The following is a 25,669-nucleotide window of genomic DNA, read 5'->3' as shown; positions in this document are numbered from 1 at the left end:
ACAGGAAACACGCTTTAACTCTTATTGGATTATTTTTCTGAGAAAAGGTAACTGGTTTATGTCTCGTCTCTTAATATCATTGTATGGTTTAAGTACATTACTAAAAAAAAAATTCAAAATCAACGTTGGATAATACACTGCCACTTTGGAAACAACCCAAAAATAGTATTGTTTCAAACGCCAAAAAAGTGCTCTGATTTTAATAAATCCGGCATCATTCGACGGAGAAAAATTCGCTGATTCCGTATATGTATATAACTCAATATCACCCTAGATGTCGCTTAAACCAAATAGCCTTTCACCCCTCGATATGATAACGTAATTACCATCACCTTGTTAGCTTAAGGCAAGTGGTCGGAGTCTTTATTGTATTAATTGTATTAAAGTACAGTTTTCCCACCCACGAAACGGTAATAGGACAACTTCGTGACAAAAAAGACAGGATTGTGGTACCAACCTATGCAGATTCACAATATGCCTTGCCACCAGTAGTAGAGAAGAAGATAACACTCTTAAGCATAATTTTTCCACTCGTTGACTCGATTCATAATTCAAATACTCCAAAGTTTTTTACAGGGACTCCCGAGTCGAGTCCGATGATTTCATTGGCGTTAAATTTTTAATTAAAAAATACTGAAACACCCTGTATTTTCGGCAGATAAAATTCGTTAGTGTCACACTCCACCCGTGAACTTGTTCTTTGTGAAAAAACATTACGAATCACTGTTCAGTTGTTGCATGAAATAAAAGTGAGCCTTTAGAGACAGTAGCATTTTTAATTCATATTGTAGAATGCTCTGTTTTTTTTTAAACCTAAGCTGATGGTCTAAAGAGACCTTGTCAGCGTCACCGGGCTAGTTGCTCTGTGGTGCTAGTCCACAATATCGCCACACTATTCCCGCCCGTGGATTGTATAAGGCAACTAAGGGGTTTATAGAAGAATGTGCAGCAGCCTTCTCTGAGTATTATACCAGGGTATTGCGATTCTCAACCAAGATTTAATAACACTAAGGTATTTATTTCTCTTTCAAATCCAGCCGCCAAGAGCAACGCATCAATTCTATATTTCTCTGATATTACAGTCTTTAAATTTGTCATATAAGGGTTAAAGTAAATATCTCAAAACAATAAATACAGTTCACACTCAATTGCCAAAACGCAACATATTATTATGGTACTACAATACTACAAAATAGTAATACTTCTTGATTCTCTGAAGCAGTCATGCAATGCGATCGGTAGGACAACCATTGTACGATATAAATAAAATGTTGACCTTATTTATCAAATTGAAAACAGATTTCATGTTGGGGTGTCTATGTACCAGGTATACCATGAGTTCGTACATCATATAAAAGGAGAAACAGTATATACCATTTTTTTTTTTTAATCCTTATCATCTGTCTATTTTATTGATATTATTAAATAAAATGAAATAAGCTACACTAGAAAATTGTCTTGCAGAATTTGCGTATTGCTATTTTTATAATAATAATAATATTATCTAAAAGTATTTTTCCCTCCTCAAGTCTAGCTCATGTCTGAGAGTCGTGAGCATCATTCTTCCTCATTATGTTTTTCATCTCATTCTGTCTTCGCCTATGCGGAGAGCATCGTAGATTGGCATCAAGGATGATGCGGATCTGGTCTGAACGAGGCATCGTGGTGCGACACTGCAACATTTTTCTTTCCTTCTTTACCTTTTCTAAGTCATTTTAACGTCTTCGACTAATAATTGATGTGGTCGATAGCTGTATGTATATACAAATGCAAGTGTCCACAACGAGATAGCGGCTTCAGAAAAAAAATCCTCTATCACATTAAATGCTATATACAAACACGCCTTACTACACATATTCAAAACTAAATATAAATCAGTCACAAACAATGGTTAAGCTTTTGGATGCGTGAACCGTCTAAGCCTCTTTAGGTATCGTGATACAATCTGAAATAGGCCTACGTCTACATACAAAAACCATATCCAAAACGGTGAATACAAATTGTAAGTTTATTCACGTAATACGTTGGTTACATTCAGTGCTTAGAATTACAACTTATGTTAACGTCAACAAATCATTATTGACTTTTATTGGATTACCAAAAATTTTGGGTTCGCTCGGGTTGGCCCCACCATTCTGTCTAGCTTAGTCGCGAACCTAACTGACCGTTATACAGTTGCAGTTTCAGATTTGTGGCCGCATTTTTTTTTTCTTGCTGGGGCCGAGCCTCCTACGAGGTCCCCGCGCCTAGGGGGCGCACATGATATGGGGGACTTGACGATCTGCAAGGCGCCGTATACCTCAACGTGGGTAATGGCATTGTTAAATAATGACAGATTTTTTTTTCTTATAAGATATTCTATTACTTCATAAGCTAACTGGTTACATAGTAAAAGCTAACGATATGATTCCTTCATCCCTAAAACCGTTTTTGAATGCGTGACTATCTAGACTCAATATATCATTTACCTGGAGTCTATATGAGTACTCGTTTTGCGAATTAAGGCACAGTTACAAGGTTATTTTAAGCAGGCGGATTTTCCTGCTTATGCTGATATCCTTGAGAAGCTATTTCAGCTTCTCCTTGACAAGTAGGTGAGCTCACGGAGCTAAAACCGAGAGTGTTGCTAACACTGGCCCTAGCAAGAGCAGTGCTTCGCAGAATCTACCACCGGATCGGAAACGCCACCCGCTGAGAAGATCCGGTGAGAAACTCAGTGGGCTAGGCGGATAGCACTACGTGTGCATACATCATTTCGTGAAATACAAGACTACAATTATACATATCATTCAGGCCTCTTTATGTAACCAACAGGAATTTACTCCCTTTAAACTAGTTTAAACTATATTTCCGTGTCCGAAACTAATTTTACGGTTCGATCACTCGCGTGTATTTTTAAAATATTTCAAATTTTAAACAGTCCATGTTGTCGTGGTTACGGACAATCAACGATTCTTATATTATTTTAATTGATCGCGTGACTTGAACTAAGCTATGTTGAAATGAAATTTCGATCACAAAACATAAAGAATTTGTAGCTAAGCAATTTATCTCGATGAACCCAGACGTTTTCAATCTTCCTTTAGTTTTCTGACTTCCAAAAGACAATATTCGCTTGTATATTGGTGTTGCCTACATCATCAGCACAACCACCAACACACTGTTGTGACTGAGTTCCCAACTAAGAAGAAGAAGATTGTATTAAAAATCGTCTGTCGTCGTCATGACGTCACCACCTTAATTTCGAGCGTGTGAGACATACAGCCATATACTGACTCTCTTTCTTCCCAGCTATTTATCCAGCATCTTGGTGTGGTCAGCTTTCCTGACTTTACTCCTCCACTTCGCTCTGTCTTCGACATTCTCGTCAGCAACATGGTAGTCCTTTTTGTCCTTCAGCACTACATCCTTCCAGACCTATACTGACCATTGTTCGTTATACCTTTAAAGTAGCAATTTCTATGCGATTTTGATGTTGTTTTCGCATATTTCTCACTCGTTTACACGGTTTGTGGTGGTAGCCATCACACAACGCAAAATATTTGACAGATACCTGAATCTCATTTACGACATTACTTCAAGATAAGCCTGCATAATATACAAGTTCCGAACAACAACATACGGACCGCCGGTCTACCGAGCAATATCACCCGCTCGGTGAAAGATTTTCCCTTGGTCGGATATATCTACAATCGGTTTTAAATCTGATCGGACAATGTTATTGAACATGCTTGCATTATTAAATATTGAATATGCATTATTTAAGTTTGATTAAAGTAACATTGTTAATAGCACGAAATCAGATGTCACACGTTTCATTAAATAAAATACGTCCAGTTGAAATAACAAAGAACCCGTAACTAAGATAAAACCTTAAAAGATTTTCAAGCACAAAAGCTCAAGTTTATAAATGGTCCGCTACAAAAGCTGGGTGCGGTCAGTTGACAGATAAAAAGGCCTTTGCACCGGCTTCCTGCTTGGCACAGTTTAAATTGTGATTAAATGGATTGTGGTGATGCTTTGTATGAATATACACTTTTAATTTCAAAACAAATGGTATTATAAAATAGGACTTTAGGTTTAGAATCAAAACAGTCATTCTAATGCAGGATTTACACTTGGGAAAAATTAAGATTTTGTTGCGATTTTATTGCAAAAGGCGCAAAATTTTGACATAAATGGCTAGATTAGGAGTATTTTTTTTCCGGATTAAGAATAACCCATCTTTTTATTGTTAGAAGCTCGTATAAAATGAAATTAGAAGCGGTCAGCTTAGAAATGGTCGGTAAATATACAAAAATAAACTATTAATAATAATTGTGAAAAGTCACAATACACTGAAATCTGCATCTTTAAGCACCTTGTAGAACAGATTTGGCACGAAAATATAGATATTTGGTATGGCTATGGTATGGAAATAGTCCATGAATTAATTTTAGAGTGGGGTGCAGAATAAAATTAAATGTTACTTAAGTTAACAAAAGATTTTTGCTTTGCAAAGAGTTACATCTACATATTAAACTCGTAATTGGTATAATCTTAAAATACATCTAGCGTCAATCATAACGATCACAAACCTAAATAAAGTCAAAGTTTGTTTTTTATATTTGACGAACAGAATTACTTGAAATTTAAATGTATTCCATCGCATCAATGCGACTGTCAAGTAGATATTAATAATGCGATTCAGAGACAAAAAACATTCAATAGAAAATTTATTAACGTAGTTCTAAAAAAAGTTTTGATGATTATTCATCAAAACTTTTATTCATCAAAACTTTTTTTTATATATACATGAATATAATTATATTGAAATTCTATATTGGCCGTTATGCGTTAAAAGTTTTGTGTGAATCAATTTTTTTGTCGATGTAGCACTCATAAATATAAGATACATAGACCAAACTATTCCAATTCCATTTCTTAGTCTTATTTAAAATAGTTTTACATTTCCGACTCGGATTAAATGCTCCTATTCTCTCGTAGCTGGTCACCGCCTACTTCACGTGAGGATCGGTTTACATTATCAATCAATTTTTAATAATTCTGTCCAATATGTTTTCGCATTAAAAATGATTAACGTGACGTCATCTTTACGCCTTTAAGTAGGAAACTTAAATATTTGTATTCACCTTAAAAGTCGGCATGGCTTAAAAATAAGACGCCCGGTGCATTCGTATCGAGCGATGCTACTACGCCAGTGTTCGAAGCTCACAGGCAGGTAACAGTTTTTTTAATGAAATACGTACTTAACGATTTACGAGACTTAGAAGTCATGTCTCAAAGTGGCGCGCAGCTTTTACGTTGTTGATGTATACGGGCTCCGGTGATTACTTAACTTAACACCAAATGGTCCGTGAGATCGTTCATCCTTCTAACCAATAAAAAAAAAACACGTGTGGCACTCGGAGACTGCCGCGGTAAAGCTATTACATAGCATTTTTTATCGACTTATGCAATTATAACTAGGTAATAATAATTTAATATTAAAACAATAATAAAATAAGACCACGCTGTATTTATAAACATTAACAAAAGCAAAACATTAACTGTCCCCTTCACACTCATAAGCTAGACCGCGCGAGAGAGAGAGGACAGAATTTTCATGATGCGCATGCAGTGCAACGTCATGCCGCGCGCTTATTCACAAACACTACACCAGCGCAACGTGTGAATGTGTTGAACGCGAGCTACATAGTAGGCGTAGTGGGGGTGTCAGGTTATTTTCGTTACGGAATTTCTGGATTCGGTCCCCACGCTCAAGGCCCGCGGTAGAAGCTATGCAATAGCTTAAAAACAAATTGAATTATTTTTGTGTTTTTCTTCTTTCGTGGTAATGATGACACTATTATCTAAAAATGAAGAACATGTTGGAATATACGCATGCATCTTCACGATTTTCGTACGTACGATTTTTAGCTCAACATTTGGCAACAATAGAAATGAATTCGGCTTTATTGAAATGTACACATCAAATGGCACATCAAATGCCCCTAGGAATCCGAAGGGTTGGCGATCAACTTTTTTTTTTCGTTTCGGTAAAGACTTCAAGACCGTACTTATCCGATCGAGACGGAGCGTTTTTATTCCTCGTTCATTTTCTAAGGTTTTTTTTGCTGTAGAATTTAAAGGTGCTCATTTTTGGGTTCGGTAGTGAAATAAAAAAAACGGAACATTATCATTTCTGTCTACCCGTCATGCGCGTCACCCGTGTGGACTATCATTTTACTCCGAAACTATAACATGGTACTAAGCTTTGGAGGTAGGTATTTTATAGGCCCCTACGAACATAAGCTAAGGGATTAGCGAGATTAAAAAAAATAGGCTGGGCGCTTCATACGCATAGTAAATGGTCGAATAAATTCGGTGCATATAGACGTGTGGGTATTCGGTAGGATTTCACAATGGCATGAACGTGTTTAGTTAATATTTTTGGTACATTTTAAAGTTTTTGAAATACGGGTTTCCAAGCCCACAAAGCGTGTCCGAGCTCAAAAGTTAAAAGTCCCTTTAAAGATTTGAAATTTACTATACATAAGAATTTAGAAGAACCTTTTGATGAAAATTATTTTAAAAGATTTGTAGATTCGTTTTTGACACATTATCTACTGTCACTTGCCAACTATTCACATTTATATATAATATATTATATGTACACTTAATATATGTTTTATATTGTGATTTATACTACATTTCCCAATATATTTTAATGGTAAATTTCATGAGACATGAGATAAGATCTATAATATATTGGCTATTGCAACACTGTTCAATCCACAAGCACTACATACTGTTTGGCGGCGGTAATTTTCGGGCTGGTGATACCTACCAGTGCGAGTCCACAAGACGCACTACCACTAGCGGCTATTCTACGAGGATTTTATTTTTATTAAAGGTTGTTATAACTGCGTCGTGAAAGTAACTTGTGAACATATGTTAAGTACGTATTTCATTAGAAAAATTGGCACCGGGCGATGGCAATTGAACACAGACTTAGTCGCATCTCTCGATACGAGTGCACCTGGTATCTTATCCTTCAAACCACGACAACTTCGATGACAATGCCTCTGTTTTTAATACGCTTTTAGTATAGTAACCGGCAAACATCGTGAGCAAATGACCTTGACTGCGCAGAACCGAATTTTAGATCACTTTGGTGGTGAGGGTGAGGCGCGACGGCAGGGGAAATCGTATCGAGCGCGTTATTAGTAGATCAGTCGAACCTTGCGTCCCGCACCGCGCCCTCGTTCCGCTTGCTCCCAAAAGTACGCTTGCGTACAGTGAAAAGTCTATCGTTATTAATCGTTAATAAATTTTGTTATAATTGCTTGTTGACTTTGTTGCCATTGCTATTTGTTGAGTGTTTGTTGATTTTTTATAAAAAATACACTATGCCGCGACAAACTGGTGTAGTATTCAAAAGAAAGGGTAGAAAAATTGTGTACGACGTATATTGCTTCATTATAAAACAGGGGAAGAATGATATTATGGAAAAAGTAAAACAGACTTCGGAAGCAACAAAAACATCAGTGAGTACTGTTAGGTGCATTATTAACGAAGCTAAAGGCTCTGGCTTGCTCGACGTGCTTGGGACTCCGGGTAAGAAAAGATCAGGGAAGAAGAAAGTTACCGGAATGGATAGTTTCGTTCAATCTGTAATAAAAAAATGTAATCATAATAACTACATAACAAGCAGCGAAACTCCGTACCGTAGAAAGGCTTCGAAAATTTTAAAGAAGATATACATTTTAATGGCTCGGAATGAAGTTTACGACGAATTATGAAAGAGCTAGGCTTCAGATGGAAAAAAAACAGAAAATAATCAGAAGCTGGTAATTGAAAAAAGTAACATTCGATTACTACGAATCGAATATCTTCAAAAAATAATTAATTATAGACAAAAAAGAAGATCGAACCGACCGAGTCGTAAACTACACCGATGAGCCCTATGTTGACTTATCACGATGATGGCGACTCGGGTGATGAAAACAGTGATGATGATAATGGTCAAGATTATGATAACGAAAAAAAAATAACAAATACCTACCAGCTTCGCTTCAACTGAACGAAGACCTGGCAACAGCTCTAGTTTTGACTTAATAGAAGGAATATCTATTTTACCCCAAGATTAAATTATTACAATTATTAACCTATATTTTTTGTTGATGTTCTAATAAATATATAAATAAATACATATGTGGATTTTAATAATTTAATTGCATTATGACGCAAAGTAAATAATGTTTTTGCACGTGAGTGTACGATGCGCAAACTTACCCCCACTACGTCAACAAATGCTCAAGAAGTTTGCCGGCTATTATAGCTTCATACGTATGTATGTTAGTATGTAACGGAATCTTTGAACATGATTTTGACCCCCTTCAAAACGTCAGATTAACTCGAAATTTGGTATACTTATAAGGACACGCTTTTTACAATAAAATAAATTTTTCTTACACTTTTTTTTAATTCAAATTTATTAAAATTTATTTTCTATTTTAAGTTGGTTTTTTTTTATTGCTAGATGGGTGTACGAGCTCACAGCCCACCTGGTGTTAAGTGGTTACTGGAGCCCATAGACATCTAGAACGTAAATGCGCCACCCACCTTGAGATATAAGTTCTAAGGTCTCAAGTATAGTTACAGCGGCTGCCCCACCCTACAAACCGAAACGCATTACTGCTTCACGGCAGAAATAGGCAGGGTGGTGGTACCCACCCACGCGGACTCACAAGAGGTCCTACCACCAGTAATTACGCAAATTATAATTTTGCGGGTTTGATTTTTATTACACGATGTTATTCCTTCACCGTGGAAGTCAATCGTGAACATTTCTTGAGTACGTATTTCATTAGAAAAATTGGTACCCGTCTGCGGGATTCGAACACCGATGCATCGCTTCAACACGAATGCACCGGACGTCTTATCCTTTAGGCCACGACGACTTCAAAAGTGAATTTTCTATAAAAGCGTATTTTGTTAGTTTTTTTAAGCTATTATTTATTTATCGATATTTTTAGGCTTCCAAGTAGATAAATTTTGACCATTTTCAAAATTTTCATTGAATTATAGATCAAATTTATTACATTTGTCAAAACCTAATTTTGTTATTAATAAATTTATTTTCGTTAACACTATGATTTATTCATAATCATATGGGACCAACTATATCCATCTCGATGAATATTCTGTTTGTAATCCTGATAATTAGTAGTCTATCTAGAGATTTGAAGCGCCATACTAAGGACCTATTTCACTTAGAAGGAATTACCTAAATTCGCCTTTACATGGATTCGTAATATACAACATGTATTTTTTTCTTTTTCTTGGTATCTGAACCTTCATAATTTAAATTAAATTTATTTTAATTCTGAGAATTAAGATTTACGATATGTAAATTGCAAATCACGGTCATGCGACCTTACCTTTTTCCCCTTATGTTAAAAAGTATAATATGTGATCATTAATACATCTGTAATTTGCAACTTAATCCAATTGATTTTGCATAATGGCCTACGCCTTGAACAAGAACATGGGTATAAAAGGTCGGATGTGTAAATAAATAAATTTTTGTTACTAATTTTTAAAACAATTAGTAGATTTTTACTAAATAAAAAATTAGGTCTTCATTTTTTTTATAAAAAAAAGCAAGGTTACGACCTAAATCTTGAAGGATGAATATTCATTCAGTTGCTCATTCGGTTTCAATCATCGTTCATTAATTTCAGTCGTTGTGGGCCTGTGTGTGTTGTGGGTCTATATAAATAATATAAATTCTAATGTTATTTTTTGCGGAGTAACATATGGGTACAGTGTGTGATCTATTATATCTAATCAATCTCAAATGAATCAACCTAATATTTTCATGTTCAAACCAATTATCTTTTAAGCAAAAATATAACGATTTCTTGTTTTATTAGATTTTTTAACACAATTTTAATAAACTATTTAGTTTAATAAATCATTTATTACATTATTTATTTAATCATTTATCACCTCCGTATTATCTAAGAAACCTCTGTGGTTTTGAACCTACTAAATAATACTGTATACGGTTACTGACTTACAGATTCGTAGTTTCTCTTTATTAATTTTGCGAATAGTCTCAAAATTTGTTACAGCATTTACACTGTGAAGTCTAAAGTTCCAAAAACAAAAACCATCAAAACATAAAAACAAAACACTCTTAAGAAGACAAATATTAGAAAATATATGAGACATAATTCCTAAATTTGCATCATTGACAGCTTCAGACGCGCACTAATTCGACCCACCAAGATTTAATCCGATCTTCAATTTACCGTAACGTCACCCGGCATCTCCTCAGGTCCCAAGCTTCGGAGCGGAATGTCATAACCTTTGATTAATAGAAGCCAACATGGCCTTGATTGATTCACTAATTAAACTGTTAACATGCTCGTGAGACACAATACATAAACAATGAGTACCAACTAGCAGCGTACCTACAAGTAATGTGGCGCAAATGGATTTCAAGTTGATTAATAATTATGGTCATAGTAATTAGGTCTAATGTCAGTCAATGGTTTAGACGCCGCATTGGTTTTGTAATTAGTGATCCAGACAATTGTAACACAGTGCTAAATTTCTGGTCGCAATGTCCTTTTAAGAGTGCGGTACAATGTTTTGTTGTTAACATTATTTGTTTTAGTGTGTTTCTATTTATAAGATTTTTTTATACCAAATATTCCGTGGCGAGTGCTTAACGAAAGATTTGAGATGATTTCATCATTTAGTCTTACACAGTCCACCACCTGAGGAGCGTTTATCCACCACACGTAAAACCATTGCGATCATTCACAGTGAATTTCCAGAGATCGTTTTTGCGACGTACCTTTCTAGCTTTGGCAGGATCTTCCCTCCTGGGTGTTTCCTAAGCGCCGTGACATATTTACTAGAGTACTTAGTGATAAGTAGGGGTTTTGCTTGATAACCAAAAGCTAGATGAACAATAGCCACTCATCATTTTGTCTGCCTATAATGGCAAAAACCATACGCATTAAGGATGCTGAAACATGTTTGTTGGTTACTCTTTCTCTCTTCTCTCTTAATATTAGAGCATTTTGTCCGTATAGGCTAGTATCATCATATTGCCTTTTTTTTTGTCTGAAAGCGAATCAAATTAATGACTTTAATTTTCAAATAAACTTACAAATGTATTGGCGTTGCAATAAAACCATCTTGGGTCGGAAATACGGGGCGCATTTTGCTGCTGCTCTCAAGGAACTTAATCAAAAGAAATGAAACGTTCGGCTTTATCCAACCATACCATAAAACAACTTACTGTCTTTTACGAAGAGAAGATATCAAAACCATTTAATTTTCCACCGAAACTGCGTAATGACCACAAGGTTCCGCTTAATAAGACTGACGAGATTTCCTTGTGATTTTATTGCCCACTCCTGGGAGTAAATCGCTCGTTTTGGATGTAACGACCTCCGATTCGCAGATCTTCTCACGGCCTCTCCTAATTTCGTTTCGCTGTTTATGGTCTTTCTTTCTTATAAGATTGTCTTGTCCAATCATCGGACTACAACATGTTTTAATACTCTTGTTTTTGTCTGATTGTGAAAGTGAGTAAGTGTAACAAAATGTAACAATAAAAAGATGTGTGGTGTCGTGGGACACCGGATAGGAACGAAGTTCCTTATTATAAAAATATTCATTTTAAGTTCTATTCGAGGTATAAAGAAAATAATTATTCAGCTATACATTTTTTATTATGATTTTTTTATTGATAAAATGATTTATAAAAAGTATATAATAATAATATACAAAGAAACAGCTATTTATATCAATAATAATAACTAAACCTAAGTATGTTCTGTCATAGAAAACCGTCATCACGTAGATATACATTAGACACTGTATAGCCATCATACTAAGACTATACATAAATAATAAAAATCTTACGTTACGGACATTTTTTCCCGGTTGGGGTACCCCTCTGCATCGTTCCATAAGGAACTTCGTTCCAAAACATTTTTTGTTAGATAGGCAAAAAGAGAAACAAAAATACTAGAGCTTACATGAAAAACTCAGGAAATAACTCAAAGACAACAAAAATGAGAAGGAAAGGAAGTGAAACGATTCACAAAAAAACCTTCAAACTTCGACATCTTAATTATAGAATAGTAATTGAATTCGTTCGAATTCTCTCCAAACCCTTCCATTGAACTTAAATCGGTTCCAGAAAAACTCTGTTGAAATGGATTATAAACTCGTTTACAACTTTCAACGGTGAAAAAGCTCAACGTAAATCTCGAACGAACTTGGGCGCGTTATTTCGGGGACCTTATTTATTCGGTTCATTTGAGTCATATAGTTTTATTTAACGGCTCGAGCCTGTAGGACAAAGCGACCGTTTCCAGTCAAAGGCTAGGTGGCAGAGATTGAATCATTCGATTTGAAAAAGGTTAGGTTGATATCGACGTAGTGTGGATTTTGAAGATTTTCTACTGAATACAAATTTTGTTGAATGACGTTAGCGACAAAAATCTGATTTTAATTTATAGTTTTCATTAAAATCATTTCAAGAATTTGCTCTGACACAGCCGTCAGAAAAAAATCTCGAGAGTTCCATTCAGACCATTTTCATGCTTAATTATTATATTATCGAATCATAATCTGGGTGGATTAAATAGTTCAAAGAAAAGTAAAACTAGTCAAATACATATTTTTTACAACCCTATTACATTGGGGTGATTTCAGAATGGATTTGCGGTCGCTTCAAGCTTGAAGTTATAAAGCACGCACTTACCACGTCTGACCAATTAGACAGAGAGAGAGAGTATTCTTTATCGTACACAAAATAATTTAATACAAAAAAGTACAAATGGCGGTCTTATCGCTAATAGCGATCTCTTCCAGACATCCATCCGGTGGACAAGAATCATTTGGAAACGAACTACGCGCGGTGTACCAATCCAGTAAAATACATATACATATATGTACACATACATATATCCGTAAATATAGATCTACAATTAATACACAATGTATTATAATATAATAATAATTATTAAAAAATGTTGCTTCTTTACACATAAATACGAATAAGCAATTTACATAATATAAAAGATACTTAGCAGAAAGACTAATTGAAGAATAAATTATCTTGATACACTATCGATGAAAAGACAATCACGAATGTTTTTCATTTATTTCGAGGCCAACAGCGGAATATTTCATTCAAGTATTCTTATTGGTACAAACATTTTCGGCGTTCAATAAATAGACTAAAGATCGAACAAATTCTACATTCTCGCTCACGACTCGGTCGTGCGCGGACGTGCTTTCCGATCCGTGGCCCGCTTGCGAGCTGCGTCTCTGAACTCACAGTTGTGCTCGACAGTGTAGTGACCGTGAATACATCGTGCGTACAATTCAGTAGTGCGGACGTGCCGATCCGTTGGTCGCTTGCGATCTGCGTATCGAGGTCCATTTTTGTGCGCTAAAGTTTTGTAACCGCGAACCCACCCTTACCAACTGCCTTTTTCAAGGCAAAACCAATCGCTACGTTCAGCTTCCTGTGGCACTCACAGGCTAGCGATTTCCTAACCCTTCCCAAAAACAACAGTCTTTTTCAAGACTAGACCCCCGCTCGCGATTCTGCCTGCTGTAGCACTATACAGCCCGAGCGGGTTCCTTTCCTTTTCCCCGCCGATTGCCGTTTTCACGGCATAGGCATTCCCCCCCCCCTGCTCCTTGCTGTCCTGCAGCACAGGGGGGTTACAAATCCTATCCGGGGCCTCGCCTTTCGGCGAGTTCAACAAAAGTCCCGGGGCCGCCCCCCCCGGGCAAGAAGACCGAAGAATGGAGAAAGAAGACGCTAGTGATATTGTCGGGTTCCTCCGGGATAGGTACCCGTCAATTAGGGCCGAGTACCTAGAGTTTAGGGCCGCCCGTGGCAATCCCTCCCCCCCCGCGTCCGTCGCCGCGTATCTCAAACGTGCCTCGGAGGCACGCCGCGCGCCCCCCGCCGCCGCGTCAAATTCGAGCGCACGTTCCCACGATGCGGCTCACGTAGCGCCTAACGCTACCCCCACCCCCGCGCCCGCGTCGTTTACGTCATCGCGCGCTTCATCCGTCGCGACCTCGATCGTTTCGAGTCCAGGCTCCGATACCGAATCGGAGATGGATTTCGAATCCGCGTCAAGCCCTCAGCCTGGAACTTCGAATGGGTTCCAAACCGTAACGCGCGGAAAAAAGCGTACTCGCGCCGTGGAGTCCCGGAGCTCCACGACGAAGCAAACTAAATCCGCGACCGCCTCCCGCCCGCAGGTAGTCGTGACACCGGAGTCGGACTCCGCTCGCCGCGTAACCCCGCCGCCGCGTCCCAAGCCCGCGCCCGCTCCCAAAGTAGCTGCCCCGCCCCCGCTGATACTTCAAGAGAAGACAGCGTGGAATCGCGTGTCCCAGGCCCTTCAGGCAAATAAAATTAACTACACCCATGCGCGTAACGTCGCGCATGGGATTCAGATTAAGGTCGCAACGCCGGGCGACCATAGGGCCCTCTCAGCATACCTCCGAAAGGAGAACATAGGTTTCCACACCTATGCTCTTCAGGAGGACCGCGAGCTCCGCGTAGTAGTACGCGGAGTCCCCAAGGAGTTGGACATAGACTATGTTAAGGAGGATCTGACCGCTCAGGCCCTCCCGATAGTTAGTGTGCACCGGATGCACAGCGGGCGGGGCAAACAGCCCTATAATATGATACTCGTGGCGTTAGAACCCACCCCGGAGGCCAAAAAGAAGATCGCATGTCTCACGACAATTTGCGGCCTATCCGGGATCTCGATCGAAGCCCCCCATAAGCGTGGCACTCCCGGGCAGTGCTACCGATGTCAGCTTTACGGCCACTCGGCTCGTAATTGCCACGCGCGCCCCCGCTGCGTAAAGTGCCTCGGCGACCACGCCACACTAGATTGCTCGCGTGTTAGGGAAACCGCGACCGAACCTCCAAGCTGTGTCCTATGCCTTAAGCAAGGGCACCCCGCGAACTACCGTGGATGTCCTAGGGCTCCGCGCAAGCGTTCAACCCTCCCAGCTCCGCGAACCGTCGGCCCAAAGACTTCGGCACCCTCAGTGCCGAAACCTGCCTTCGTGCCGGCTGCAGTTCCCACGGTTTCAGCGTGGAAAAAACCGCTGCCGTATACGAAGGCGGGAACGCAAACCGCACCCCCGCCCCCGCTCGCGACACGCCCCGCGCCCCAGCCCCTGCTCGCACCTCGCCCCGCGCCCGCGTTCCGCCCCCCGCAACCCTCTGCCGTCAACGACTTCGCGCTCGTGCGCGACTTCGTCACCGCTGTTAACTTCGACCGTCTGCGATCGTTCGCAGACGCGATACGTAGGTCGGTAACCCCCGAACAGAGACTCGCGGCCGCGTTCGATCACATGGACGTATACGAGTCCGTGTCCCGCACTTTATAAAAATCCTTACCGGTAATCAATGGCGCAAAAAGGTAGAGAAAAACCGTATTCCCTTACGTTAGCATTCTACAATGCTAATGGACTCGCGCGGCAACGCGATCAAATTTTCGAATTCCTCCGCGATAATCTTGTAGATATTCTACTAGTGCAGGAAACCTGTCTGAAGCCCTCGCGTCGCGACCCGAAAGTCGCGAATTACGTCATGGTTAGGAATGACAGACTCACCGCCTCCAAAGGCGGGACTGCCATTTACTATAGGCGGGCCCTGCACGTTGTCCCTCTCGATACTCCCTCGCTCTCACATATCGAGGCGTCAGTGTGCCGTATCTCGCTGACGGGACACCAGCCGATCGTCATCGCATCCGTTTATCTCCCCCCGGACAAGCCCCTTCTGAGCAGTGACATCGAGTCACTGTTCGGCATGGGAGACTCCGTCATCCTGGCAGGCGATTTAAATTGCCACCACACTAGGTGGAACTGCCATCGTACTAACGTTAACGGTAGGCGTCTCGACGCGTTTATAGACGACCTCACCTTTGAAATAGTCGGTCCCCCAACTCCAACATGTTATCCGTATAACATCGCGCTCCGTCCGAGCACTATAGACCTGGCATTGCTTAGGAACGTAACTCTGCGCTTGCGTTCCATCGAAGCAATGTCAGAGCTCGACTCAGACCACCGACCTGTCGTTATGCAGCTCGGTCGCCCCCACAACCCAGTCACTGTTACGAGGACCATGGTGGATTGGAATAAGCTGGGCACGTGCCTAGCCGACACCGCTCCGCCAATCCTCCCTTACGGCCCGGATTCGAATCTATCCCCCGAGGACACCGTCGAATCCATAAACATCATTACCGATCACATATCTTCCGCGATCATTAGATCTTCTAAAGAAGTCGATGTGGAGGACAGCTTCCACCGCATCAGACTGTCCCCCGATCTTAGGAATCTCTTAAGAGTTAGGAACGCGGCAATCCGGGCCTACGATCGTCTTCCCACGCATTCAAACCGGATTCGGATGCGTCGTCTACAACGCGAAGTCCACTCCCGCTTAAGCGACGCGCGTAACGATAATTGGCATAGTTATTTAGAACAACTCGCGCCCTCCCACCAAGCATACTGGCGACTAGCTAGGACTCTCAAATCCGAAACTACCGCTACTATGCCTCCCCTCGTACGCCCTTCAGGCCAACCACCGGCATTCGATGACGATGACAAGGCTGAGCTGCTGGCCGATGCACTGCAAGAGCAGTGCACCACCAGCACTCAACACGCGGACCCCGTACACACCGAGTTAGTCGACAGGGAGGTCGAGCGCAGAGCTTCCCTGCCGCCCTCGGACGCGTTACCCCCCATTACCACTGACGAAGTTAGAGACGCGATCCACAACCTACAACCTAGGAAGGCACCCGGCTCCGACGGCATCCACAACCGCGCGCTAAAATTTTTGCCAGTCCAACTGATAGCAATGTTGGCTACAATTTTAAATGCCGCTATGACGCACTGCATCTTTCCCGCGGTGTGGAAAGAAGCGGACGTTATCGGTATACATAAGCCGGGCAAACCGACAAACGAAACTTCTAGTTACCGTCCGATTAGTCTCCTCTCGACGATAGGAAAAATTTACGAACGGCTCCTTAGGAAACGCCTCTGGGATTTTGTTACCGCGAACAAAATTCTCATTGACGAACAGTTCGGATTCCGCTCAAAACACTCGTGCGTACAACAAGTGCACCGCCTCACGGAGCACATTCTGATAGGACTAAATAGGCGTAAACAAATCCCGACCGGCGCCCTCTTCTTCGACATCGCGAAGGCGTTCGACAAAGTCTGGCACAACGGTTTAATTTATAAACTGTACAACATGGGAGTGCCAGACAGACTCGTGCTCATCATACGAGACTTCTTGTCGAACCGTTCGTTTCGATATCGAGTAGAGGGAACTCGTTCTCGTCCCCGTCAACTGACCGCCGGAGTCCCGCAAGGCTCCGCGCTCTCCCCGTTATTATTTAGTTTGTATATCAATGATATACCCCGGTCTCCGGAGACCCATCTAGCGCTCTTCGCCGATGACACGGCTATCTACTACTCGTGTAGGAAGATGTCGCTGCTTCATCGGCGACTCCAGATCGCAGTAGCCACCATGGGACAGTGGTTCCGGAAGTGGCGAATAGACATCAACCCCACGAAAAGCGCAGCGGTGCTCTTCAAAAGGGGTCGCCCTCCGAACATCACTTCGAGCATCCCACTCCGTAGTAGGCGCGCAAACACCTCCGCCGTTAGTCCCATCACTCTCTTTGGCCAGCCCATTCCGTGGGTCTCGAAGGTCAAATATCTAGGCGTCACCCTCGACAGAGGGATGACATTCCGTCCCCATATAAAAACGGTACGCGACCGCGCCGCGTTTATTCTAGGACGACTCTATCCAATGCTTTGTAGTCGAAGCAAACTGTCCCTCCGTAATAAGGTAACTCTCTACAAAACTTGTATACGCCCCGTCATGACGTATGCAAGCGTAGTGTTCGCTCACGCAGCCCGCACCAACTTGAAATCCCTTCAGGTTATTCAATCACGATTCTGCAGGATAGCCGTCGGAGCGCCTTGGTTCCTTAGGAATGTGGATCTCCACGACGACCTGGAGCTCGACTCCCTTAGTAAGTATCTACAGTCGGCATCGCTGCGCCATTTTGAGAAGGCGGCACGACATGAGAACCCTCTCATCGTAGCCGCTGGAAATTACATACCCGACCCAGTAGACCGAATGGTAAACCGTCGACGTCGCCCAAAGCACGTCATTACGGATCCTCCTGATCCATTAACGGTGCTTTTAGGCACCACAAGCACCGGTCACCGTCCTCGTCGAACCCGTCGCTTGCGACGAAGGGTTCGACGAGTGAACTAACCCATAGACACAGCCCACTGAGTTTCTCGCCGGATCTTCTCAGTGGGTCGCGTTTCCGATCCGGTGGTAGATTCTGCGAAGCACTGCTCTTGCTAGGGTCAGTGTTAGCAACTCTCCGGTTGAGCCCCGCGAGCTCACCTACAAACGTTAGGGTGAAGCTGAAATAGCCTCTCAAGGCTATCAGCATAGGTAGGAAAAAAAAAAAAAAAAAAAAAAAAAAAAAAAAAAAAAAAAAAAAAAAAAAAAAAAAAAAAAAAAAAAAAAAAAAAAAAAAAAAAAAAAAAATTCTATACATTTATCAGCGGACCTTGTGTTCCCGGCAGATGGCATCATTAATTTACGATCCCCATTTATCTTTCGATTTCCAAGTAAACAATGAATGAGAGTGATAAAAAAGCCAATACAAACACCTTCTGGTTTATTAGAATAAGATTTATTGTTAATAAAACAACGAATATAATAATATGATTTTTAATATTTTTATTATATTTCTACCCGCAAAAATCTTTAATCGGTTTTAGGTATATTTTCTTTTAATTAGCTCATTGTCGTATCTTTTTTTTTTAATTGCCCTTGTAGGCAGACGAGCATACGGCCCACGTGATGGTGAGTGGTTACCGTCGCCCATGGACTTTAGCAATGCCAGGGGCAGAGCCAAGCCGTTGCCCACCGCATAATACTCTCCACGAGTCACTTTTAAAGAAGAACATATCATAGCGCTCGGGAAACACCGTGGAGGGGAGCTCATTCCATAGCCGGATGGTACGTGGCAAAAAAGACCTCTGGAAACGCACTGTCGATGAACGCAGCGGTTCCAGATGATATGGACGAACTCTGCTCCGATGGCGGGTGGTGCGGTGATAAAAAGGAGATGAGGGGATCATCTCAAACAATTCCTCATTTATTATTGTATAGTATTTATATAGTATTATTTGTTGGTTCACTAATAGTAAAGAGCGGTTAATAGTTTTAAAAGCTACAAAAACACACTTCGATAATAATCTGGACTCATTTAAAACGATTTTTTTTAAATATATTACATCTTTATTCTATTTTACTTATAAAATTAACCTTGTTAGAATATTAGATCCGTTTTCAAAAGAGGCTTGTGGAGAGTATTTAACGGTAGGCAGCCGTTTGGTTCTGCTCTAGCAATGCTATCGTCTATAAGGACGGTAATCACTCACCATCAGGTGGACCGTACGATCGTCTGCCTGCAAGGGTAATAAAAAATAAATAAATAAACCAAATTTTTATATTATCATCTATAATAATATATAAATCTACTGTGGTTTTTGCGGATGTTCCATTTTTACTACTGAACCATGTATCCGATTGACTTGAAACTTGGTACCACTGTAGAAAATACATGTAATACTTAATGGATAGGCTAATCTTTATATGAGTGTTGGACGCCCTACATCAGTTGCGGGGGCGTTAATGATGAGAATCTTTGTGGGGATGACAAATAATAATGTTAATTTTAAATGCCCAGCGAAGCGGACGGGTACAACTAGTACGTGTATAAAGATACAAGCAAATGAAACTTCAAGAAGTTGACGATTAACTTGGGTTGTATGTTGTTAAATACTAAATTACTTAAATATACAACAAAACTTAATATTTTATTAAAGTGAAGTGGTATACTTTTAATATTGTTTGAACTATACTCATCATAACCGGTAAGGTGGATGGGAAAAGGCCTCGATGGCGCAGCCAAATACGTCCGACCAGATCCGCATCGCCTTGGATTCCACATTTCACAACACCCTCCACACCGCCAGAGATAAGAATAGATAGAGAAAGATCGTGCGTGCTATTGTATACACAGGGGTGGTCACGACCCTCAGCTTTGAGGAATTCGACGCAAGGAGGAAGAAATATGCTATATAGAATATTTCACTGCACAAGAAAAATATTCAAAAATAGAAGATGCAGAAATATATTATCGATATTTTAATGTAGTTAATAAGGAAAGGTATAAGCGTATTCCTAATTTACAAAAAAAAAACAATCAAATTAGAAGATAATTGAATGAGTTGAAAATATTACAGTAAAATGGCAAGGAATATTGACATCGAGGACTTTTTTTCCTTTATCGGTGCCGAGCGGTAGAATTTCAAATAATGCGCGCCCATAAAACAAATTGTCGTTAAATATTAAAAGGAATTTGTTATCAAGAATTTTAACGATGTAAATTGTGTGACCTGTCCTAGTTTTGTTATTTAAAAAAAAAGAAACTCCATGAATTTATCACGGATCTAAAGCGTTATGAACACGAAATACAGTACTCTACGTGGTATGTTTACCCAAAACATTGCATTTAAAAAATGGATATAGAAATATCTTAAAATTAAACAGCAAATAAAAAAACGGTGTTTTCAAAGAAAATCATACTGAATGCCTCTAATTTATTGGGCTATAAACAACATCAATGCCAATACCGCTTCATTTACTGATAGCACAAATCTCGCGAATAGCTAAAGTACAAAAAAGAAAATCATTTAACAAACAGAAAGTTCTTGTTTTTTTTTATTAAAATGAAAATACTTTTTTTATATTACGTTATACTAGCAGACGAATAAGTGATTTAAACACAAAAGTCTCCCATGCTATTATTGACAGTTTAAAAAATTACTGGCTTCTGTTTTATTCTTCCACGTAAATGAAACCTTTGTAATAAATTGTCCACCCCTCTCCCACTAATCCCATCGCGCTAATGTAAGTCTTTCTTCAAACAAGGTTTGACACGAATGTGCCCCTAGTGCTGACGATGCCCAGGGCAGTCAAATGGTACGACATCAGCCGGATGCTTGTCTATCCATTGAATGGAAAAATCCGTGAATACTCATGAACCTATGTTACATTAAAATGGATTTATCACTAATTCTACTGCTTAATTTCGCCATTGTTATTATCATTTTATTACATTAATTAAATATTATTTTCATTTCTTTACGAAAGGTATTAGTTAATATTTGGATATATTAAAAATTATACGGTAATTATCACAATCTTTATAAGATAGAAGAGCACCGTAGTCGCCCGTGAAGACAACACATTAGGTGTATCTATGAAGTGATATGAACATTCTTGAATTTGTGGCAAATCATATTCAATAGGTAATTATGCTGGCGATAAATTGTATGCCACCTTCAATGCTTTTGGCAAATCCAGGGTAACTCTGCGGTAACTACAACCTACCATTATTTATGGTTTTAGTTTTAATACGTAGAAAAAAAACCAATTATAATTTAAAAGAAAAAATATATATAACTAGCGACCCGCCCTCGCTTCGCTTCGGAAACAATAAAACACACATGAAACCAAAAAAAAAAAAAAGTAGCTTATGTTCATCAGGGACAATGTCGGCTTCTAATGGAAAAAGAATTTTTCAAATCGGTCCAGTAGTTTCGGAGCCTATTCGAAACAAACAAACAAACAAATCTTTCCTCTTTATAATATTAGTATAGATATAGATAAATACTGTTAATAAATATCATAAATAAATAACTCGCCTTTTTTTTTTTTATTAAAGTATAGAATCAAAAATACTAACGCATCATCTTTTACTGTAGCTAGGAATTTTCGTTGTAATGAGAATATATTATATCGGTCATGAATGCCGGTTACGTGACGTCACGACACTGTGAATCATATCTAGTCGACGTGTCGTCATTAATTTAGCCGCAGACATCTTTGCCCCGTGAACTTTGACAGATTTGGGCGGTCTCTGAAAGACATGAAAAATTAGGGCGAGATTTGAGGGAAAAAAAACTAGACTAATAATTTTCTTGGCAGACAAAATTGATTGCTTCTAGCGTGGGTTATAGAAATTTATATCTTGCGAATAAATTCATATTTTCTCTAAAGCTATAGATGAATTAAAAAAAAATTACGTCTAATTTCATTTCACAATTAATTAATCAATAATTTATTTCCGAATGAAATTGGTATATTAAAGAAAAATTTATTTCATTTAAATCTTTATTGTTTATGAATAAGTTTTCTGCATATTATTAATTTACCCAAAGTATCTAGTAACAAATATATATTAATAGATTTGCTTAACGAATATCACTGTATTTCATTAAAGTAAGCTAGAAAATTCTTCTTTATCTCAGCGCCTTAGAGATGCCCAATATCGAAACAAAAGTCTGTTTAACGAGGATAGATTTAAATTGAAGTCATATACAGTAAACGGGCGCCTATTTATTTCAATAGCAAGGTACTTCGACGATAGCTCTCAAAGGAAACTTCGATCCGAAAGTTCCATAAAGACTCGTATAAAATTTGAGATTAGATCTTTTCATTTGAGGAAAGGTTCGATCATTGGCCCTCCGAGACGGTTAGTAAGAAATGGCAAATCGGAAAAGTCAACATCTTGAACTGTTCAAAACGAGAATATTTCTCTCAATGGCCGCGTAGAAATTCTATGGAACGTGAAAGTTTTTCTTAACAATCCAACTGAGTTTTCCTCGTTAACCTTGGATCTATGAATTGGGTTCGGTACAATAAAAATCATTTAAAAATAAATAATGATTAAATAATGTTATTAGCTTACTCTACTTATTTAGCTATAAATAAACAATTTCAAATTTGAACTTTGCGTTTTTTTTCGTTGACCTTTTTTTCGATAATTTAGAAATCATTGTAAAATAATAATATAATAACAGCGTGACTCTAAGTCAATACTAATTAATATCTATGATATTTCTGGGACAATGATAGTTTAATTATGCAGCAGGCAATTTTTAGGAATACTTCACGACATGACGCAATCTTACTTTAGTTTCATCTACAGGTTTTGATAAATGAGCCTTAAGCCGGCTCATTTTCTTGGCCTTGATTGATTGGTTCGAATATTAAAATTCGCTCCTGTATCGTGATTAAGGGGAAATGCTAAACAGACTTTGTGCCGAGACGCTTGAATAATGGCTTCATTATGCGTGTTCATTATATTAACGAGATTGTTACAGGCTGTTCGTAATCGTAACAAAACGAATTGTATGATGAATCTTTCTCGGAGTTCTTCGGCTGGGCGATGCGGTGTCAAGAACAGCTGATGGATCATTGGCACCTTGTAGAAGTTTGAATTACTCAATCGATTGTTAAATCCAATAATTAATTCCGTTTTAGTTTGATCTAATCGTGACAGTAGAAGCTTAAGCTTCGATATTGGTAAGATGAATGATTCGTATGGGATCCGAAGGTTTTAGTAATCATAAAATAGTTCAAGCTATCACATCGTAATATGTACATTCGAGCTTAGGTTTTGAAATATTGAATAATTGAAAATTTGGAAATCTGAGTTCGTCTAACGTTCGTAGGTCGTAATTTATCGAATTTAATAAATAAACAAATGATACTTAAAATAATAATAATAAACGAGCGAACAGTTACTAAGTAAAATTATATTACACAATAAAGCAAACGGTTGATTATTTATTTATGATTTTCGCATTATCACATGGTTCGCACATTAACTTAAAACTTGGTGTAGTTATTTTTGGGTCTATATTGGGATGATTTTGGCCATAATTTACAGCAGATGGCGCCTGAGCTTCAAGAAAGGGGCGTATTTTACATTTAGCGCTTGTTAAAACGGAGGGTGGTCGGATTAAACCAGTTTAATATATGTACATAAATTAAGGCAATCGAGAAATCTATTGCACTTTGATGAGTTAGTGCCGAATTATTTATTATGAACAGTGCACATATGATTCAGATATGTTCATTCATAAAATGAGGACAAAGAGAAAATAATCAATGACAACAATGGACAATATGAGGAATGAGTAAATCAGTGGAAGTGTAAAAGTAGCCCCAGTGAGTGATAAATTAAAGAGCGGACGGTTAGCGTGGTATGGACATGTGATACGTAGAGAGGAGATGCATGTTACTAATAGATGTATGGAAATGGTAATGCAAGGAAGAGTTCGACCAAAGAAGACATGGCTGGAGTGTGTGAATAATGGTATGACAGAAAGAAGAGTGAGTGTTGAGAGGACGGCTGATAGAGGAGAATGGAAAAGAAAAATCCCACCAAACCTAGTGGGTCCCACTAGTGTGAAAACAAAGATGCTCATTCATAGTTCCCTTTACTAAAATTAGAGCTAAAACGACCCTAAATATCTTCCGAGTGTACCTTTTAAATAATACCAAAAAGTTACTGCAATAACGAACGCATTACGTGTCCTGACATCGTAACAACAAAAAACCTGAACCTTTTACGATACAAAACAAAATAACTCGTAACCAACAATTTAATATCGATTATAAACTAATGGTTCGTATTCCCAGATATTATCGCAGGTTCAAATAACGTATAATGTTTTTAATACAAAATGTACAGGCGCTTACACAAATAAATTAATCAACTTTTTACACTATTTACATTTATTTATAATATATTTCGCAAATAAACATATTAATATTATCTAAAGGAAAAATTTGGCCAAAAGTATTTCTTTCTTTCTACCTATTTGCCGGTAGCCTAAGCGGCTTTTTCTAAGAAGCTGAAAAGCTTCTCGCGGACGGGTAGGTGAGCTCACGGGCTCAACCTGAGAGAATTTGCTAACACCAGCCCTAGCAGGAATAGTGCTTTGCAGGATTTACGACCGAATCAGAATTGCGACCCACTGAGAAAATCAGGCGAGAAACTCAGTGGGTTGTGTCTAAGGGTTAGTACACAGTGAGGCAGTGACTGGTGTTTGAAGAGCCTAAAAGCACCGAGAGTGGATCCGGGGATCCGACAAGACATGCTTTGGGCGACGGCGGCTTTGGGTTGCCGTTTCGCCTGGGTCGGATATGTAATTAGCGGCGGCCACGATAAAAGTGTTATCGTCGAGCCGTTTTTTCAAAGTAGCTTTTTGTCGCTTCCTTTAGATACTTTTTTTTTTTTTTTTTATTGCTTTGCTGTGTGGACGAGCTCACAGCCCACCTGATGTCAAGTGGTTACTGGAGCCCATAGACATCTACAACGTAAATGCGCCACACACCTTGAGATATAGTTCTAAGGTCTCAGTATAGTCACAACGGCTGCCCCACCCTTCAAACCGAAACGCATTACTGCTTCACGGCAGAAATAGGCGGGGCGGTGGTACCTACCCGTGCGGACTCACAAGAGGTCCTACCACCAGTAATTACGCAAATTATAATTTTGCGGGTTTCATTTTTATTACACGATGTTACTCCTTCACCGTGGAAGTCAATCGTGAACATTTGTTGAGTACGTATTTCATTAGAAAAATTGGTACCCGCCTGCGTGATTCGAACACCGGTGCATCGCTTCAACACGAATGCACCGGACGTCTT

At 39.3% G+C, this 25,669-nt stretch overlaps 1 protein-coding gene across 2 annotated transcripts in view; it reads right to left on the bottom strand.

Moving 5' to 3' along the window:
* The window catches only part of LOC149502462 (potassium channel subfamily K member 18), a 204,570-nt gene that overhangs the window by 89,948 nt on the left and 88,953 nt on the right, over positions 1-25,669 (bottom strand). The window lies entirely within an intron of this gene.

The sequence above is a fragment of the Bombyx mandarina genome, chromosome 08 (assembly GCF_030267445.1).
Source record: "Bombyx mandarina strain Sakado chromosome 08, ASM3026744v2".
Classification (NCBI taxonomy): Eukaryota; Metazoa; Arthropoda; class Insecta; order Lepidoptera; family Bombycidae; genus Bombyx; species Bombyx mandarina.
This window is presented reverse-complemented; position numbering and strand designations above follow the sequence as displayed.